General features: G+C 38.7%; 1 protein-coding gene across 3 annotated transcripts in view; it reads right to left on the bottom strand.

The window, feature by feature from the left end:
* The window catches only part of GNG2 (G protein subunit gamma 2), a 119,636-nt gene extending 98,925 nt beyond the window's left edge, over nucleotides 1-20,711 (bottom strand). Inside the window, exons 1-2 of one of the 3 annotated variants that reach the window (XM_019645636.1) lie at nucleotides 20,336-20,709; nucleotides 2,419-2,455 (exon numbers count right to left, since the gene is read on the bottom strand). The gene's annotated coding sequence lies outside the window, so the exon portion shown is untranslated. Of the gene's footprint in view, nucleotides 1-2,418; nucleotides 2,460-20,335 lie in introns of all 3 variants that reach the window. The other 2 variants (XM_019645626.1, XM_019645647.1) reach the window with 2 other exon arrangements.
* Nucleotides 20,712-21,032: the final 321 nt, after the last annotated feature.

Here is a 21,032-nt window from a genome sequence, read left to right on the forward strand (position 1 = left end):
GTTCAGCATCTTAGCTGTAGAGGGCAGTGTCACTGGCCCTCATATGTGGGATCCGAACCAGGGCCCTCTGCCGTCCCAAGCCAGCTCTTAACCATCGCGCCACTCAGCTGGTCCAATAAGTGTGTTTTATTTTTATTAGCATTTTGCTGTAGCCACTAATGTAAATAAACAATTAAAAATCCAACAACCAAATTCAAGCCACTGTCACAATATCCAATGAGAAAAGAAGAGAAGTGGATGGGGGTATCATGAAACAATACTGGCCATGAGTTGATAATTGTTGAAATTGAGTGAACAGGGATATTTTGGGTCTTCGGAAAAGTCATGATGTATTTTGTCTCTGTTTTTCAAAGGTAATTTATTTATATAAAGAACAAAGATCAATCAATGATATATTGCCCTTTTTGTTTGATAACCTTTTGCCATCTTTCAGTGAGCTCTGAAATTCCTCGTTTATAGAAGGACCTGTCTTTATTGGCAAAAAACTGAACAAGGTGCTGATTTACAGTGTCATCTGAATTGAACATTATACCACACAAGGAGTTCGGAAGAGAGCAAAATAAGTGAAAGTCTGACGGCGCAAGGTCAGGTGAGTATGGTGGGTGTGGCAACGCATCCCATCCAAGTTCCAATAATTTTTGACGGGTGATCAAACTTGTGTGTGGTCTGGCGTTGTTGCGATGGAACACAACTCCTTTACAATTAATAAGCTCTGGATGTTTCTGGATGATGGATTCATTCAAACTGTCCAATTGCTGACAGTACACATTCAAGCTGATTGTTTGGTTCCTTGGTAAGAGCTCGAAAAACACGAAACTTTTAAAATCCCACCACACTGAGAGCATAACCTTCCTCTGATGAATGTCTGCTTTCGATGTTGTTTGAGGCGAATTATCACGTTGAGACCAAGACCATTTGCCCACCACATTGCTATAAACAATCCAGTTCTCATCACCAGTTATCAGTTGCTTCAAAAAAGAAACGTTTTCCTCACATTTAATGAGCATATCGCAGATGTTTATATGTGCCGTCAAACAAACTTCTTTGAGTTCATGTGGAACTGAAAATATTGAGCTTGCTTACGTATCCCAGCTTCTTCAGATGGTCATGAATGCTTGAATGATGAATGTTCAATGTTTCTGCAATCTCTCGTGTCGTGTAACGTGGGTTTGACTCAATCAATGCCTTTATTTTGTTGTCATCAACCTCGGTGGGTCTCCCTGACCGAGGAGCGTCGTTGAGATCAAAATCACCAGCATGGAATTTAGTGAACCATCGTTGGCACTGATGTTCTTGTAGAGCATTGTCACCATAAACTTTATGCAACTTTTCACAAGCTTGACGCACATTCTTCCCTTTATGGAAGTAAAACAGTAAAGTATGGCAAAAATGCAGTTTGGTCTTCCATCTTCTTCTTGTTGTAAAATCTCCAAAACTCAACCAAATCGCTCAATTTTTTTTTTAGAATGAAGTTAGAACTGTCAGCTGTCAAATGACATAGCAATAACATAGATGCAAATGACTCTAGTACTTCCAAAAATGAACTAGTGCCATCTGTTGCAAATATGCATCGTGACTTTGCCAAAGACCCAGTAGAAGTTCATTACATTGGGTTGTTGGAAAAGTCATGACATATTTTTTCTACGTTTTTCGTTGCAAAAATGCATCATGACTTTTCCGACAACCCAGTATCATTGTCTCAAAATATTCAAGTGTATTTTGGTATATGCTTGAAACTTTTCATAATAAAGTTAAATTTAAAAAGAGGGAATAAAAATCCCAGTCAATGATTAGAGGGAACTCTGTGTCTTCGTTGGGGAGAGCAAACGCATTATCACGTGTCTCGGCAATATGGTGACCTTTCGAATACACAGCCAGATTCAAATGGCTTTAGCTCATTTCAAAAGCCAAGTCAGCCTCTTCAAGAAGAAACCTCACCAGCATTAAATTGACCTTTTGTTGTTGTTATCGTTGTTGCTGCTGGAAAAGCCCTTACAATGTCTACAACCAATCTGTTAAGAACAGGGTGTACCCTTCTCTGAGCTAATCTCTCATCTACCTGACATCTCTCTTTCATAGGATGTGTGCTCAAAGGCTGCCACCAATTAGTCTTGTTTAGTGCCACAGGAATACGTTTTGTGATGGCAGCAACTTCAGAGGCCCTCCAACTCGGAAGTTTTAGAAGAAAATGGGGACATCTGGGTGAGAAATCTCACTTTAACTATGAAGGAGAGCCATTTTTTCCCCCCTTTAAATCCTGCAACCATGTCAATATTATTAAAGACTCTATGAATGTTTGAGAAATACCACACGTTAAATGCTTTCATCTGTAGCATCACTAAAGATATATTGTTTTTTCTCTTGAAGTTCTGGTTAGATTCAAAAAGATCCTAGAAGAAAATATTTCAGAATTCTTACCTCTTCAGTTCCCAAAGCCTGAGGCTCCCTGGCAGATCTGGCTGTCAAGAAAGCAAAGAGCAAAATGTGTTGTTTAGGAAAAGGAGAAACAGCATGATACAATAAGAGCTTGAACAAGCAAATGAATGTTCCTGTAACTGGGGTTTGGGGGTGATAGCCAAATGGCTCTAAGAGCAGGCGGGGCTAACAGGTTTATATTTCTGAACCAAGAAGCAGACATTTTGTTAACTTTTTCTTTTAGAAAATATGTCTATGAAAATATGAGTCCCTTTCTTCATGAGCTTCCCCAGCCTGCAAGAAAACATGAACACGCAAAGCTGGCTTGGGATCCGAGGGGAAGCAGAGGCTGTGACCAGCGAGATGAACAAGAACCAGCTTTCCTCCTGACCTAACCCGATTTGCACCCAGCAGGACCCAAGTGGCAGAGACAGAACACGCTCTTGCTCCGAGAGTTAGGGGCAGAGCTGGAGTTCCATTTGTGTGTATCCTAGCACTTTAAGAGGGTAGATTGAACCAGTTAGTAATTATAAAAAGCATCTTTGGCATCCAAAGCTTCTGCAGGGTGGTTAAAAGTAAGGGGGAAGAGGGGTGGTAGGAGAGGGTAAACAGGGTCAAATATATGGTGATGGAAGGAGGGCTGACTCTGGGTCATGAACACACAATGCAATATATAGATAATGTATTACAAAATTTCACACTTGAAACCGATAATAATATTACTAACCAATGCCACCCCAATAAATTTAATACAAATTCAAAAATAAATAAATAAAAGATACCTGTACCCCAAGGCACTAATGACCTCTGAGGATATTGAGCAGATGTGGCTTAATTTTGCCTAGTGCCCAAGGGTGGTTTATATCTAAGGAAGTTCCCACGTACAGGATCTTGAAAAGCTATCCAGCACCCAGCTCAAAGAGAATTGCCTCCATCCCAGGGAGTGCTTCCCCATTCCTATTTTGTTGTGTCTCAGAAGAAAGAGGTACCTCACATTCAGAGTACTATGACTCAGGGTGGAAACCATATTTACATTGGGTCCTAGGACCAAACGAACATCCGTGTCTGTAGAGGTCTCACATTGCTTAAGACTGGCACATATGCTGCAATCTCAACCCAACCAATTATATTCCCAGGTGACTTTAGGGGATCATATGTTTTTAAATGAGCCCAAGTTATTAGAAAACTATTATCTCATTATTATTAACAGCAAAGGGAAAAAAAAGCCAAGGGCAAAAATAACCTATTTTCAGAGCATGAGCCCTAGGGATAACAATGATTAGTGGCACGTGCAAAATAAGCCTGTCCAAGGGTGCTCTGAGTCTTGCACGCTCATACGTTATTGGCGATAGCATACGTCAGCACAACCTCTCTGGAAAGCTATTTGGGATCATTTGTCAAGATCCTCAAATATGTTCTCAAGTTGTCTTAGTGATGCCACTCCTTGACTTTATCAAAAAAATAAAATAAAATAAAATCCAAAATGTAGTTGAAGAATTATTATCAATGCGTTAAAAATAGCCTAAATATCAAATGCAACCTATTAAATAAAACAGAAACTCTACATTATGGAATTTTAAGACAATGGATACAAAAAATTTAAATGAGGAAAAAATGCACATGATATAAAGTTAAGTGAAAAAAAAATAAAGTTTTATATATAGCATGACCTCAACTAAGTTTCTACAATTATATACATATTTACAACTACATATTTTTATAATACATTTTCTAAACTTTTCATATGCAATATTCTTCTAATATACCATATATAATATTTTCTAGTAAATATTATAATCTTTCTGATATATATTTTTCTAGAAAAAAGGATTGGAAGAAGATACTTCAAAATGTAAACAGTATCTCTTTTGTATAGGATAATGGAAGTAGCAGAATTGCTAGATATGCCCCAATATCTGCTCCCTTCTTATTCTAGGCTTATAATAAAATTCTAATCAGCACATGCTTGTCAAGAAGAATTACTTTTCCCAGATTCTCTTGCTGTTAGATGTGTGGCCATAAGTCAAAGTTCGATGGGATGGCTGCAAAAGTGACATGTGCAAGTTTTGGGTCATGCCTCCCCCTTTCCAAATGTCTCCCTTTCTACTGGTTGCAGTGAGGTCCTTATGGCAAGCCTTGTTAGACCATAAAGCAAGGGAAATGTGCTAGGAATGATGGAAAAATGTGATATACCATATTTGCCGGCGTATAAGACAACTGGGCGTATAAGACGACCCCCTAACATTTCCACTCAAAATACAGAGTTTGTTATATGGGCAGTCTATCTGAAGTGTACCTGGCGTATAAGACGACCCCCAACTTGGAGGCATATTTTTCAGGGCCAAAAAATCGTCTTATACGCCGGCAAATACGGTAAGAAGCCTGGGTTCCTTGATGATATTGTGGCATAGAGCTCTCTTACCAGCCCTAAACCACCCACCCTGCATTGTTATGTAAAACAAAATAACCTAGCATTTGTCAGCCTCTATGAAATCAGGTCTGTTACAAATTGTTCAACCAACAACCTAATTAAAAGAAGGGGTCACTCTTATTTTCTTTACAATTTAAGCCATTTTCAAATTTTCAGTAATCACCATGAATTACACTGATCATTTCTTTTACAAAGAAAAATTTAAGCTAAGCTTTGTTTACTAATGTTGAGAAAATTAAGATAGCACAGAATGAAGTTTGGGCAACATGTGCCTTCTTTCCGCATATAAGAAAAAAAATAAAATCTATAGTTTCGAGAAGTAGTTATTACATCATATGCCAGTGCATCAATTACACACAAACTCTGACTTTTTATGACCCTTAATCACATCCCATGGCACTTCATTTGAAGCCATTTGAAAAATTGTTTTAATAAGGGAAAATTGTTTAACTCTAAATAAAATCTGCTTTGAAATCTGCTTGAGAAATACTCTAAAAAAATAAAACTCTAGTCAGTGTGTTCCAGTAGTTCCTCCTTAACCATGGTTGCACTTTCCATGGTCTCAGTTATCTATGGTAAACTGCGGTTCAACAACATTGAATGGAAAATTCCAGAAAGGAACATCTCATGCGTTTTAAATTATGCGCCATTCTAAGTAGTGTGATGAGTCTTGTGCCATCCCACTCCATCCTGCCCAGGAAGTGAATCGACCCCCTTTGTCCAGCATATCCACACTGTACACACTACCTGCTTGTTAATCTCTTAGTAGTCATCTCAATGATTGGATCAATTGTCATGGTATATCCCAGTACTTGTGTTCAGGTAACCCTTATTCTACTTAATAATGGCCCCAAAGCACAAGAGTAGTGATGCTGGCAATTTGGATATGCCAAAGAGAAGACGTAAAGCGCTTCCTTTAAGTGAAAAGGTATGTATGTATAGGAAAAAACAGTATATATAGGCTTGGGTCCTATCCATGGTTTCAGGCATTCACTGCGGGTCTTAAAATGTATCCCCCACAGATAAGGAAGCCTATTGTATATTTGATACCTAGACTTCTAAAAGTGAACTTAGAAACATTCTTAAAAAGTTTTGTATATGCACTAACACAAACCTTTAATTTAAAGGTGTTGTTTGTTCTCCATATAGAATCATAACTCTTATAATAATTTCACTGGCCCAATAACTGTTGACTGTCCATCAGCCAAGCATATACTTTGACTTTACTTTCCCCTGGAGGGGAAACAAGTTTGGCAGAGCTCACATAATCTCTCTGGTCTCCTCTGTGACCAAGGGGCCTGCATGATAAGATGACTGTCCAAGATAAAGGAGTGATATCTACTCAACAAAATACAGGAAAGATATCTGGTCTACTTGGGGATCAGATCTGAAACAATGGCCTCACGAAAGCCGGTCTCTAGCCGTATTAGAATAATGCACCGAGGGTCCTTGAAATCTGCAATAATGTTATGTCAGTGGCATTTGGTGCCTCTTAGAGGATCATTAAAGCCCTGTGCACTTGCTCACAAGACAGTTCACCAGGTAGACTTCAGAGGCTTGTATGTAATTATATATCAGACAAAAAAACATATCTTCCCCCTTCTTCCCAAGAGAATGCCAAATGGTCCTTTTCTCCCCTGTGAATCACAACACTCAACACTAATATGGCTAACCTACATTCAATAACAAAGGCAGGATGCCAGAGTTTCTTCACTTCCCACTCAGGATGACTGTGCCAGTATGTTCTCAAGAACCCTCTATACCCTCTCTTGCAATAATTGAGGCTGATAGTCAAAGCTCTGAATTCTCAGTTTCTCTCCCTTTCTTCGCTTTGCAGGAACATAAGTAAACCAACCCGACAGGCCTAATTACCATGGTAACAACATGCACTGTGATTATGTGTTTGTTTTTTAAAATGACTCACAGATTTGTTCCCCCAGAAGCCCCAGACACACAGGTTTCTGGCTGGTTTATAAAATCTATCCCAAGTTTTCTTGCAAATTTCTTGCCCCTGTTAGCATAATTGGTGTGATAGAAAGTAGAGATTCATCAAATCAAATATGCCCTTCTCCTTAAGGATGAAAAAAAATTCACTTGGTTCCTTAAACACTCCAAGATTAATCAATTTAAAACTCAAGTTAATAATGAAATTAATTTGAGTTTGTACACTGGAGATAATTAATCTGTTCCTAATTTAAATAATTAAGGTATTTCATAATGCAGTTTTAGAGACCCAAGTGAAATAATCAGATGAAATAAATTCAGTAAAAAATATCAAATAAAATAGCCTAAATCTGTAGGTATATGGTTGGTCACATGTAAAGTATTACAAAAAAGAATAAACGTAAGTCTTGATGCCAAGATGTTTTTAAACTAACATCCAAAATAAAGACATTTATTTTTTAAATGCAGACATGAAAGAGGCTTTCCAGACATTTGGAAGAACTATAGGCTACTTCCATTTATTTATTCAGTACCTATTATTTAAGACCCTCTATGTACTAAGCACCATTGTTTATAACTGGAACATCACAATAAGGCTAAGGAAGGCTACTTTCTTACTGGAGACAAAGGCCATGGGCATGGTTCAGTGTATTATCTTCTTTCAGAAAGATCCTTTGCATCCCAAGACACCATTCTGAATAAGCTCTCCATCAGAGGGACCATTACCTAACGATAATATCAGGCCTGGAATTCAGAGTCCTGACTTTGGCATCATGGTTGACTCCCTCCGAAAAAAATATGCTGGTAATTTTGGTATATTCATTTTCCTCTTATGAAATGGAAAACCTTATTTAATAAGAAAGTTAACTGGAAATTTTTATATAAATCTGTTTAACTTAAGACTCTCAGTCTCTTGATGCTTATGTATAATATAAACATATATATATATATATATATATATATATAATATGCATGCACACATATACACACAATAGTCATTAAAAATTTCTACCTCCATTTTATGTACTGTTTCCAATAATATATTTTTTTCTCTAAAGTTTAAAGGGGTAACCCGAGTATATCAGTCAGGATAAGCTAGGTTATACTACAGTAACAAACAACCCCCCAAATCTCAGTGGCTTCAGACAGCAATGCTTATTTCTCACTCTCACTACATGTCCATCACAGGTCATGGAGAGATCATCTTTGTGTTGTCTTTAAGATATAAGCTTAAGCGTTCAGCCACCCTTTCTGTGCTACTACCATGGCCAATTACCAAGGAATGTGCTTACCGTATTTGCCGGCGTATAAGATGACTGGGCGTATAAGACGACCCCCTAACATTTCCACTCAAAATACAGAGTTTGTTATATACTCGCCGTATAAGACTACCCCCTCTTCCGCACACCTTCCACACACCAAATAAAAGGTAAAACAATATCAGATTTTATTTCAACATTTATATTTATATTCAAATGCTTATGACATGCAGGAAAACTGTCACAAGGCTGTATGTAATCAAACATATACATAAATCGCGATTCGCGATTTTGCGCTATCATACTGGGTGTATGGTCGGCTGTGTGCGATTTTGCGAGTGTGGTAAAATCGCATAACAGCAAAATCGCATAACAGCCGAGCATACACCCAGCAGCGCTGCTGATGCCTGAACGGTATGTGGAATGAAGTGGGCGGGCATCGGGAGGCCACTATGGCATGGGGCAGTCTATCTGAAGTGTACCTGGCGTATAAGACGACCCCCCACTTGGAGGCATATTTTTCAGGGCCAAAAAATCGTCTTATACGCCGGCAAATACGGTATATCTTGGTTCTTATAAGCTTCTTCCTGGAAATGATGAACATTATTTCTGCTCACATTTCACTGGCCAATGCAAGATACATGGCTACACCTAACTAAAATGGATAAGCCTATTATGAGTTGGGAAGGAAAACTGGAAATATTTATAACTAAGCTCATGGATTACTGAACATATAGCGCATGTCTGAGATTGACATTTAACTAAGTCTAAACATTGACATGATTATCCAAGGAGATAGGCTTCTTTATGTGATTTCTCACTCCAGATCCTGAGCATCTATGATTAACATTGGGCCATAATCACTTCTGCTAGAATTTGGTAAGAATCCCATGGATACAATGAAGGATATTCTACTCCAGCTTTGTGGTAACAATAACAATTGCACTAATAACAGCTACACTTTGAATAGTTGTAAGTCAGGCACTATGCTAAATAAATATTCTACATACATTATATAATTTTCTCCTGAAAATTTTGTGAAGTAGGTATTGTCATTATTATTGGGTTGTTGCAAAAGTCATGATGTATTATTTCTATGTTTTTCATTGCAAAAATGCATCATGACTTTTCCGACAACCCAATATTTCTCACTTTGTAGATGAGAAAACTGAGGCATACAAAGCTTAAGCAACTTGCCCCAGTGATTCTGATTCCAAACCAGTGTTCTTTCATTACTATGTTCTCCTGTGTAGGAAGCCTTAGAATATTATTTTTCTACACCATAGTATTTTAGAATCGTTTTAAGACCTATAATGAAAGATAAGTTGGACTATTTTTTTGCCTAGGGATTTTCATCTTTGCATACTTAAATTTTTTTTATTATTTGAATTAACAGAAAATTTGGGGGCTGCTCTATATCAAGTCTTTTACCAAAGGGGGCAAACTAAAACTGTTAGAGAAAAGTCTTTAATGCCTATACACAACAATATTCTCTAAGCACAACTATGATTCATGAGGTTTAAAAAAGTAAGAAAGGATCAATTGAGTTCTCCAAGCAAAGCCTTTAAAATGACAGATTTTTTTTTTCCTGTTTCAATTTTTTCACAATTTTTTTCCTATGTTTCTGCACAGAACAGATAAATACCCTTCTTATACAGGGCTCTGTTGGCAAAGTCTAGAAATTTACTTTCCTGTTTAAAAATGCAAATATAAGAGTAGGAAGCACTCAATCATTTATTACAGAAAAGGTACTCCTACAATTAATACCTAGACTGGTATGATGAGAATGCACAGAAATACACCTAGAGACAAGCAGTCAAAACACTGTAATGAAGGCAATTACACTGAAATTTCCCTTTTTCACTATTGCTGCTTTACATACGTAGCCTCTGAAATAAAACACCAAAGTAGAAACTAAGAGCCATGAAGAAAATGCAACAATAATGGAACCGCATGTTGCCTCCGGAGTTGGAAAGTAAAAACCTACTTTCAAAATAACTCCTAATCGAAAATTCTAGAGATTACTCATTCTTCTCTTACAGGTGCTGTAATCAGCAAAATACATACCTCTATAGAGAAAACAAGGTTTTCATTTAAGTCGGGCAGACACCATACACTGAACCTTGGCCACTCTAGCTCATTTCTTGGTCCAGGGGGGATTTCCTTTAGATCAAATTGACTTAAACGACCAGTCAGGAAGACTCAATTTAATTATTATTTCTTTCACAATGCAGGCATACAGGGCTGGTTGTCTAAACTGAATGCCATTCTTGTTGCTGTATAGGGCCTGATGTATTTTCTTCTGGAATAATTTGTTTAGAAGGTTCTCCTTTACTTAGTCTTGTATCAGCCATTTTGCATTTTTTTTAAGATTCTTTCTGCAATCTACCTAAATCATCACCAGCAACAAAAACAGATTTTTGGTTTGTGTGTATGGGTGTACGGGTGTGTGTGTGTGTGTGTGTGTGTGTGTGTGTGTGTGTGTGTGTGTGTTTCTCAAAGGGAAATGTAGAGAAACACTGTTCAACTCAAAGTTGTGTGATCTTGGTAAGTGATTTAACCCTTTTGAGCCTTGAAATCCTTACTTATAAAATAGAATAATAATAGTGGCTAGCTCTATTGACTGACTGCCTACCTGGTAACCATTCACCCCTTCTTCCTTGCAAATAGAACCAATCCTTCTTTCTAGGGTTCGGTGGCTGTTCTTCAGAGAGGAAGTGCCTCAGGAGGAAACTCTTAAATTAGCCAATCACAGTGGGCCATCTGCCTGGCCACTCACAGACAAGCATGTGAGTTGTGAGGGGAATTCTACTCGAAAATAGCTTTCCTGTAACCTTAAAAAGTGGTACGTGAGAAGATACTAGCCACCTCACTGTGCCTCTAGACACTGAAATCTGACAGTAATTCTGAAATCATAGTGGCCATCTCGGCACCATGAGGGAACATGCCTAAGAGAATAAACCAACCTGCTGAGGATGTCAGGATGGGAGGAAGGAAAGAATTCAGGTTGTTAAGAATATTGCTCAGCTGTGAATAACTAACTCTGGACTTATCCTTCTTTCAGGGGGTCTTGAGATAAGTCTCCTATTGCTTAGGTCATTTTAAGTGGTTCTTCTACTAGCAGTTATTTTCATTAGCAGCCAAAAGTATCCTCATAGAAAAAAATACCATTTTCATCTCATAGGCTTATTCTTAAAACTAGTGGGAAACAGTAATGTATATAAGAAAAAGCACACAGCACACACGCAGAACGTTCTCAACAAATGCCAGCTCTGAGCTTGATTTTTCAAACATGTTGATCTTCCCTCATTCAAACATGAGCCAGAGAAGGTGGACTCCATGTGGTTTGAATGACTCCTCTACAACTTTCCCCTGGTTCCCCCACATAGAATTAAGAGAAGTTACTGCTTTCTCTATTTTATTTATCTAAGAGATCATACCAAGTACCTAAGTTTATTTTAAACAATAAGATTGGTGTTTAATTAAGACGACAAGCCCTGTAATCGCTGATTGCAGTGTAGAAAAATATAATTAAACAGAGTACTCTTCATGATTGTGTAAATCAATTGATCTAAATAAAACCCAGCCTAGACCACGTACTCCACAGAGCAGCCACGTGTTCTGCATTTGGAGCCTGCCTAGTTTAATTGAAAATCTGCTTTTTGTAGATGTAAGACATATTTTATAGATTATCATACATATATGTGAATAAAGCCACATTTTCTCTGGAATTTCACCCCCTCCTTATTTCAGAAAGGAACGAGAACCTTCTGCTTGGGAACCCTTTCCCCCCAGATCTTCACATGGCTGATTCCTCACCATAATATAGGTCTCGATTCAAATACCACCTCCTCAGAGAGGCCTTGAGGGATTACCCAACAAAAGTAAACACCCCAATACCACCACCATCATACACACAACTTCTATCATTTGACCTGTTTCTATTTTAATCCATCTCAGCACTTATTATTACCTGATATTTTCTTTTATAGTAATTTGTTTCTGTAAGTGGGGTCCAATCCTGGCTGATTCTGATCTAATTTGTCTGAGTTGAGGCTGGGACATAGGTATATTTTTAAAGTACCCCTCAGTGATTTCTAATGTGCAGCCAGATCTCAAAACCACTGGTTTATGTGTTTCCTCTGTGTCTGCCAACACTAGAATGTAAGTTCCAAGAAAACAAAGGACTGGACCGTTTTGTTCATTGAAGTCCTCCTGGCCTCTTGAAGGACACGTGGCACATTGCAGACATTCAGTTAAGACTTATGGACAGACTGACTAACTGTATTGTAATTATGTCAGTATTTGTCTGTTTCACCCAGTAGTTTACGAGCTTCTAGAGGACTCCTAGAGTATTTAGCCCACTCTGCATAAAAAAAATAAATGGTTCAAGAAAGTTCATTAAATAAATGAACGATAAACGAAATGCATTTGTGAACGTAAATGTTCTCATGAAAAAATGAAAGAAAGAAAGAAAGAAAGAAAAGCAAGCAAGCAAGTGAGCGATGGATGTGTTAATTAACTAGATGGGAGTACTCCTTTCACAGTATATATGTATATTAAATCACCATGATGTACACTTTAAATGTCTTACACTTTTGTTAATTATACCTCAATAAAGCTGAAATTAAAAACGAACATAAAAAGAAAACAACCCCAAACTGCTTTTGTCTGCTATAAGGAAGATAAAGATGAAACTGGGTGTGGTCACTCTCCTCAAAGATCTTGTGAAAGGAAAACAAAATGCAGATTGCCATTATACACACTAGAATGTACTAATTGCTGTGATGAAAGAGTAAAAGATTGCTAAGGAGGTAAAGATTGTTTCTTATTTGGGCGGGGAGGAAAGAAATCATGGAAAACTTCATGGAAGAGCCAGCCTTTGAACTAAGCCTTACAGGGCAGATGGAATTTGGCTATTTAGAGATACAAGACTGTGTGGGTGAAGTGTAGAAGGGGAAGCAGGAAATATATTCTACGGAGAAGCAAGAACTCAAACAACAAAGCAGTCCAGCTGGGGGTTAGGGCAGCCTGAACTAAATCGCCAACTATCAACATGGAAAAGAGTAGACAGCATCGATATACATTTCCAACGACAATGCAAAGGGCCATGAAACGGACAACCACTTAGGTTGTTCAATGAGAAAAATAGTGAAGTTGACCTTTCATAATTGAGGGATGGAGAGAATGGATTGTCATTTGCATTGATGGAATCAGGTAAAGAGCTAGTTTTGAGAAGTGGGGGAAAGGTGATGGCAAGCGCTGTTTTAGACTCGTGAATTTCAGTGTCGGTGGGTTGGATGTTCTGGCAAGTTTGCAGGGAGCTTGATGTGCAAGTTCAGAGAGTAGGTGAGAGATCAGGATGGAGAATCAGCTTTGGGACTGACCTACACAGCAACAATGATGGAAATCATAAAAAGACATGATTAAGGGAGAGAGAGAAATTAAATGACAGTAAGATCAAATCTTGAGAACACTCGTATTTAGAATGAACTTGGAGTTAGGAGAGATGTTGGGAGCCTTCAGGGAGGAATGAAGAATGGCAGAATACGCCACCTCAAAATTTGCCTCTTTGGCATAAGGATCATTTTGAGTAGATTATTTTGGGAAACAGAGTACACAGGAGAAATCCTGAAAACAGACTAGAAGCTACCTTTTTTATAAGGGAAATTTACATTTATAAAGGAAACCTCCATTTGTAAGGGTACCTCCCTCTCTGTACCAGGAAGAGAGGATAACTAAGTCACCTGAGACTCTTGCCTAAGGAGAAGCACCAATTTAAACCTACAGAACAATTTTATTTACCATGCTTTGGCTGATCACCTCCCCATAACTGGCCTCCTCCACTTCTTTCTTTTGTCTTTTTGCTTAAGATATTATTTAGGCCTGAATTCTAAACCACCTCTGAGAGCTATTCATTTTTCCCTGGGTATTTCCCTTGTATACATGAGGTATACATGTTAATAAACGGCTGCTTTTCCCCTTATTAATCTGTCTTTTGCTATAGGGTTCCCAGCTGAGAACTTAGAAGGGTAGAAGAAAAACTATTTTTCCTTCCTTAACAGTTAGGAGGAGAAAAAGGTTAGTAGAGGTTAAAAAGTCCAGGGGAAGCTTTGTTGGCAGCAGGGTTGTTTAATTAATGTATGTGTGTAAACTACGCATGTTTTCAGGCAAAAAGGAAAGGGCCAATAAAGAGAAGAAACCAAGTATGTAGGAAGGAGACAGAATTATTGTCAAAACCTAGGCCCCTAGAAAGTAACAGGAAACGGGAGTGCAGAGTCCAAGTAGAGAGGTTTACTCCTGGCTTGAAAGAAGGGCTATGCTAATTTCACATAGGAAGGAAGGAGGAGAGAATGAATGAAGACAGAAACCTTGAGGTGGTAGGGAATGAGGCTGAGGAGCCCTGTAATAATATACGCCTTCTCAGAAAAATAGAAGGTGAGCTGCCTCTAATGAATAAAAAGATTGGGGACTTGACTTTAATGGTTTTCATTGAAAATGCACAGGGGATAGTAAAAAGTGAAATAATAATAATCAAAAGAAGTAAATGATTTTCAAAGAACTGCAATGGCTCTGTTGATGTTGCAGTGAATCTGGAATAGAACCCATCGACCCAGTTGCCAGACCCACCCCACTGGCTCTGAGTGGCAGGCACCTTGGGAACAAGGATCATGGGAATGTCCGACCCTGATGCCCGGGCTGGCAAGGGAAGGCCAAAAGAACAGGAGAAGGGAAGGGGTCAAGTGACTGGTTTTCCATTAAGGGCTTGACTGTTCACACATTATTTGCCAAGGGATATAAAGGACTGATCCTCTCTTAGCTTGAACCTTGGTATAAACAGTGGTACTACTTCTAAGAAACATGTTATCACTAAAGTTTAAGAATTGACTTCCCTCTTCTTTTAATGTTTAATAAAGTCCTCTTGAGATTGTCTGAACATAGACTTCCATTAAATATTGGGTTGTCAGAAAAGTCATGACACATTTTTGCAACGAAAAACAGAAAAATACATCATGATCTTTCCAACAACCCAATATAACTCGTTTTCTTTAACCTAAGTTTTGGAGAGCCATATATGGGGTGCCAAAAAAAATGTACACATGACTTGTATTCATCTTTTGTTATTGGTATATATTGAGTATTACAATACAGTTTTTTACAGTTTTAATACAGTTTTTTTCCTTTCTTAAAATGAGTATACATTTTTTTGGCACCCTCTGTATAACCCTAATAGCCTTACCTAAAAATCTGAATCTCATTTGCACAGTGGCATCTTTACATTTGAGCAAATTTATACACAGAAACTCCATATTTACATAGTGTGTTAAATGTAAACATTACCCTCTTCTTTTTAAACAAAATAATTTGGACTTATAAACAATTTTTAAAGTGACAAAATATAAAGACTTTCTCTATTCACTTGGCCGATTATGGAGAAAAGTGAAATGGAGATTGAATTGGGAGGTGAGCTTTTAATCAACTGTGCAACTTTGGGCAGATAACTTAAATTCTGGGCCTATTTCATTGTCTGTCATGGAGGGGCTATTACAGGCTAGGTTCACCTACAGGTCATTTTCAGCTCTACCATTTTCTGATGCCTTAGGCCAGGGACGAAGCCTTAATACAATTCAGTAATTCCCTTCTTCCTTCCAGATCTATAGAACCAGGTATGGGTCTGCCAAGAATCTGTGAAATGAACAGATTTGGAAAGTAAACAAAGTCAGGGGTCATTATCCACCAGCTCCCCCACTCCCGAACACACATAGAGTGCATTACAAAAAGTTAACATGCAATCATTCAGGAACCCTTCAAACCACTCAATGTCAGCATCTACACCCACAGTATAAAATTCAGATATTGTCCCTATTCAATAGAGTCCTCCCTAATCTTCCTGCCCAACTCTCTTCAGCCCCATTCATACCTTGCCTCACCAGTTTGGAAATCAGGAGTGAACTATGTAATGAAAAATGAAACACAGAAGGGTTCTTTATTTTCAAATGTGAAATTTAGATTAGAATCACATTGTATTAGAAATCTGTTGTCCCAGGAATCTATTGTTGTTTAACTACATAGCCCTTTTCCACAGCTTAATGCTTCCCATGATAAAGGTTTGGAGAGCAATTTAGTATTTTAGTATCTCCTCTTTTCTTCTGACCCTGCTACTACTGGGCATTATTTTCTTATCCCGCTGAGTATAGACTGGAAAGACATTGAAGCAATAGCACCACGTGCCGCCCCCCTCCTCCAGCATTAGTGCCTCCTTTGTAGTAGTCTAATCCACACTTGACCAGCAGAGGCCCTGGTGTGACCGTCAACAATAACAGTTTGAATTTCACTATCAGGTTCTTGATATCACCAATTATCAAGAGCTATATAGATTTTCTTAGTTTCTCCTTTTGATTTTTTTTTTTTTTTTAGCTGAGCCATCCTGCTACCTTTTGGCAGCTCAGAGGCTGCTCAGTTCAGGCTGGACTCGAACCGCTGTTGCTCAGAGCTCAAACTCTTGAGCGAGCTCTTAACCAACTGAGCCACTCAGCCGGCCCCCTCTCCTTTTGATTTTAAAAGTTATTTTTGAGAGAAGGATTTCACTTGGGCAGGAATAATACTGATGAATATAGGTGATTAAATATAAATGTTATAATCATGATCATTATGACACTATGCTAAGGCATCATACCATTAAAAAATACCTCTTTGAAAACAATCACATTTAAAAATGGGCAAAGGACTTAAATAAAGATTTATTCAAAGAATATACACAAATGGCCAATGAGCTTGAAAAGACACTCAAAATCACTAATCTTTAAGGAAATGCAAATTGAATCCACAAAGATACCAATTCACACCCATTTGGATGGCTACTATCAAAAACAAACAACTCCCCAGAAAATAAGTGTTGGTGAGGATGGGGAGAAAAAAAGGAACCCCTGTGCACTACTAGTGGGAATGTAAAATTGTGCAGCTGCTGTGGAAAAGAGTATGGCAGTTCCTCAAAAAATTAAACATAGAATTAACATATGATCCAGCAATTCCACTTCTGGGTACACCAAAAGAAGTGAAAGCAGGGACTTGGACAGATATCTGTACACCCATGTTCATAGCAGCATTTTTCACAATAGCTAAAACGTAGAAGCAACCCAAGTGTCCATCAACAGATGAATGAATAAATGAAATGTGGTGTATACATACAATGGAATATTATCCAGCCTAAAAAGGAAGGAAATTCTGACACATGCTATAACATGAATGAACTTTGAAGACATTGTACTAAGTGAATTAAGCCAGTCACAAAAAGACAAATACTGTATGATTCTGCTTACACGAGGTATCTAGAATAGCCAAAATCATAGAGACAGCAAGTAGAATAGTGGTTACCAGGGGTTGGAGGAGGAGGGAATGGGGAGTTATTGTTTAATGGGAACAGTTTCAGTTTGAAAAGATAAAGATCTAAAGATGGATGGTGGTGGTGGCTGCACACCAATGTCAATATCCTTAATGCCACAGAATGGTTCACTTAAAAATGGTTAAAATGGGAAATTTTATGCTATATAAATTTATTTTACTACAATAAAACAATATCTCCTGAAACCTTTGAAGTAGTGAAAAAGATGAAGAAAATGCTAATTTTTCCTTATACCACACAGGAAAAAAAAAAATGACATCTGAGAACCTACTTTGTCCCAGGCACTCACATATCCATACACAAAAGCAAAAACAAAATTAAAAATCAACAAAACAAAAAATGCCACCTTGACTATGTACCACGAAGAAACTAAGGTTCATAAATTAACATGCTGGGTCAAGTAGGTAAGAACCAGTGGTAGGATTCAAAGGCAGATCTGCCTGACTCTCAAAGTCCGCATTCCTTTCACTCCATGATTTTATTTTCCTCTATGCACAGTTGTCTCTTTGAATAGGCTTTCCAAAGCTTTGACTATAGAGCTTTTATACTTAAAAGTTGAGCCTGCCTTCTGAAGTAGTCTAAAAAAGTCAGTCAACCAAATACATGTACTACGTGCCCACCATACGATGCCCAGGGCTGGCCATGAAATAATGGAGTCATGTTTCCACTCAGCCATTGGCCATATGGCAGAAAAAAAAAATTCAATTAAAATTTCAGTGTTGGTCGACTCCCTTAAAAGCCACTGAATACCCTGGGCAAAAGCATTATGCCTTTCAATATTCCATATGGCCAGAATAAGTGAAAATAGTCTCATTCTACAGTGTAGGAGCATTTTCATCTTTTTCCTAAACCTTCTACCATTATAGTTACTGATCTGCTGTTACTCACTAATGTTATGCTTCAAGCTGGAAGTTAACAATTAGGAAAATGTTCTGTGCTGTGCAGAAAATAGGCACCTCTTCATTGTTTTCTGAAAGAAAGCAGGGGACTGTCTTAATTCTCCTGTGCCTAGGGGCCAAGGGTTCATTTTCTTACTCTTGTGTGAAACACACGGAAAATATGGAACGCAGACTGACTGACTACACATCCCCAAACAAAGCAGGGTGTTGGCATTATCCAGTGAAGAAAGACTGTAGATGAGTAAGTACCAGAGGGTGAGCCCCTATTTTCATTCAGCCCAGATTCCCAACTTTCTTCTTCATTTAATGACAGGCAACTTGATCACAGAACTCCAGTTAGTGGCATTGTGGATCCAAGATCTATCCTAGATCTTCTCTCTGGGAAGATTATCTCTACAATTTTACTTTAGGAGGCAAATGGGAAGTGGAACTGTGGAATGTGTGGCGTGACTTATTTTGCCCACAGGTTTGATTAAACCCTATGAAGCTGTCCAAGGCGCTCCATGGTTTCAACGCCCGCAATATTTTGCCTCTTAGACATAGCACAGTTTAATTTAATAAGTAACCTCAGAAAAGTAGACATTTTTTTTCCTTTGGTACCAAAATATTCTTATCTCTCAAAATGTGCTGTTACACCACAGATTTTGAGAAGCCAAATCAATTTCATAAAATAGCATTAAAAAAACCCCTATATCTCTTCACAATTGAGAATGATGATAAATGAGGAGGCATATACACTCTCAATGGCATAGTTAGTGTTTAAAAACCTATATTTTAAGAATTTATTAGTGTCTAAATAAACCTTTTTATTATTTTTACTCCACTATAAGCAGCTCTTTCTTTCCTTTGAAAATTTATCTCCTTTCATTCTAAAAACTCAAGAAAAAAATCTTTTATTAATGACCATTCATTGCTTAACCACATTTTCTTCTGAGACAAAGCTTAATTTTAAAAACCAGCTACGCTAGGGTATTAAACTCTTTCGCCTACATATCCGGCCAAAGGAACCCACAATCTCATTATCCGTTAGACCTATTTGTGCACTTTTACATATCATTCATAAATATGCACAAGCCATGGTCACAGGCTCTCCTTAAGAGCATCCACCGTTCAAGAAAATCAACGAATAAAAATCACAATCTGATTTTACTATTTCAGTCTATCTGTGGTGTATATAGGTAAGGAAACAAGCCAGCAACACTTTTTTATATTTTGTCCCTCCCTGAGGCATTAACCTAATGTGTCTTGATAGATGAATAGAATCCATATAAACATAAAAACCATGTATACACCAGTATCTGATTCTGGACAAGTTAAATCCATCACACTCCTCTGAGAAAGGTTGTAACTTTAGGAGAAGACCTACTCGCAAATGGTAGCTGTTTCTGAGGTTATCCTGCAAGCAGTTGCACAGAGTAGAGGGAGGAAGACACCCGTTTCTTAATGGTAAATACTGCCTCACACATACGCAATTCCAAGCCTTTGTTGGCAAATTCTGAGTACAAAAGGGTTTAACACCCCCCACTCCCCAAAAGGCCAAATTACAGTCATTATGCTGCAAAACAGAAGATACACAGTGCAATGTGCAGGAAATATAATGCAATTAACATTTTACACCACGTACACCCCCTAAAACAGGACTGCAACGCTCGGATGATCAGACCACAGCTCCACAGCCCCAATTGATTTTAACTCAGCCTCGCTTTTCTTCCCAGAGAACTATGCAAACAGCTTGTTACATTTACCACGTTTTCCTGACAAGTCACCAAAGTAAGCGCTAATGATGATTAAAAAAAAAAAAAAAGCAGATGTGTCACAAATTTGGTCATTCTCAAAAAGCCTTCTAAAAATGAACCCAAACTAATCATTTTCCCCAATCCTGAAACAATGTCCCTATCTTCCCCCAGAAATCTGCCTTTACAACCACAGAACGCGGTCATTTTTCTCGTTTAAAAAGGAGCGACATGAAAAGCGTTTCCTTTACCTTGGCTCTGAGGGTGGTCAGAGAAGAGTGGCTTCCCTCCTCTCTCCGAGCTGCTCTGTGCAGGCGAGCTCCGGCGCAGCCCGCCCAGCCCAGCTCAGCAGTAGTAGGAGCTGCCCACGGAGCGGCGGCCGGCTGTTGTGTGCAAGTGTAGCAGCGGCGCCTGCAGCCCAGGGACTAGTCCCCACCCAGCTTTGTCTTCAGTCATCGTTCTTTCTACAGGAAGCAGCACATCTCCCACTTCCTCCTCTTCTTGGTCGCTGTAAGCTGCTTTCTTCTTTCCCTCTCATTCCATTTCAGGGCTCACTAATGGTTTCGCCTTCTCCTGGGCTACTGACACACTCTTTGACTGGAATCCCTTGTTACCCCTTTCTTTGTTCCAAGTCCCTTTGGTGCTGTCTCTTGCTTCCCCTTATTCCCTCACCCTCACCCTCACCTTCACCTTCACAACCGCCTTCAGCAACTGCCTCATCAAGCCCCCTATCCCGCACACGCTCTGCTTTCTTAGCCTGAACTTGGCTTCTTGTTATTGTTATTGTTGTTGCTGCTGCTGCTGTTGCTGCTGTTTGCCGGGGTGAACAGCCCCTGGCCAGGATGGGGCCCTGAGATCCAGCTCCAGCCTCAATGGCTCCTTCTGATTTATTCAAGTCCCTCTCAAATCAGAGAGCTGGGAGCTTGCAGCTTCTTGCTGCAGCCTTTT

The sequence above is a fragment of the Hipposideros armiger genome, unplaced genomic scaffold, assembly GCF_001890085.2.
Source record: "Hipposideros armiger isolate ML-2016 unplaced genomic scaffold, ASM189008v1 scaffold_5, whole genome shotgun sequence".
Lineage (NCBI taxonomy): Eukaryota > Metazoa > Chordata > Mammalia > Chiroptera > Hipposideridae > Hipposideros > Hipposideros armiger.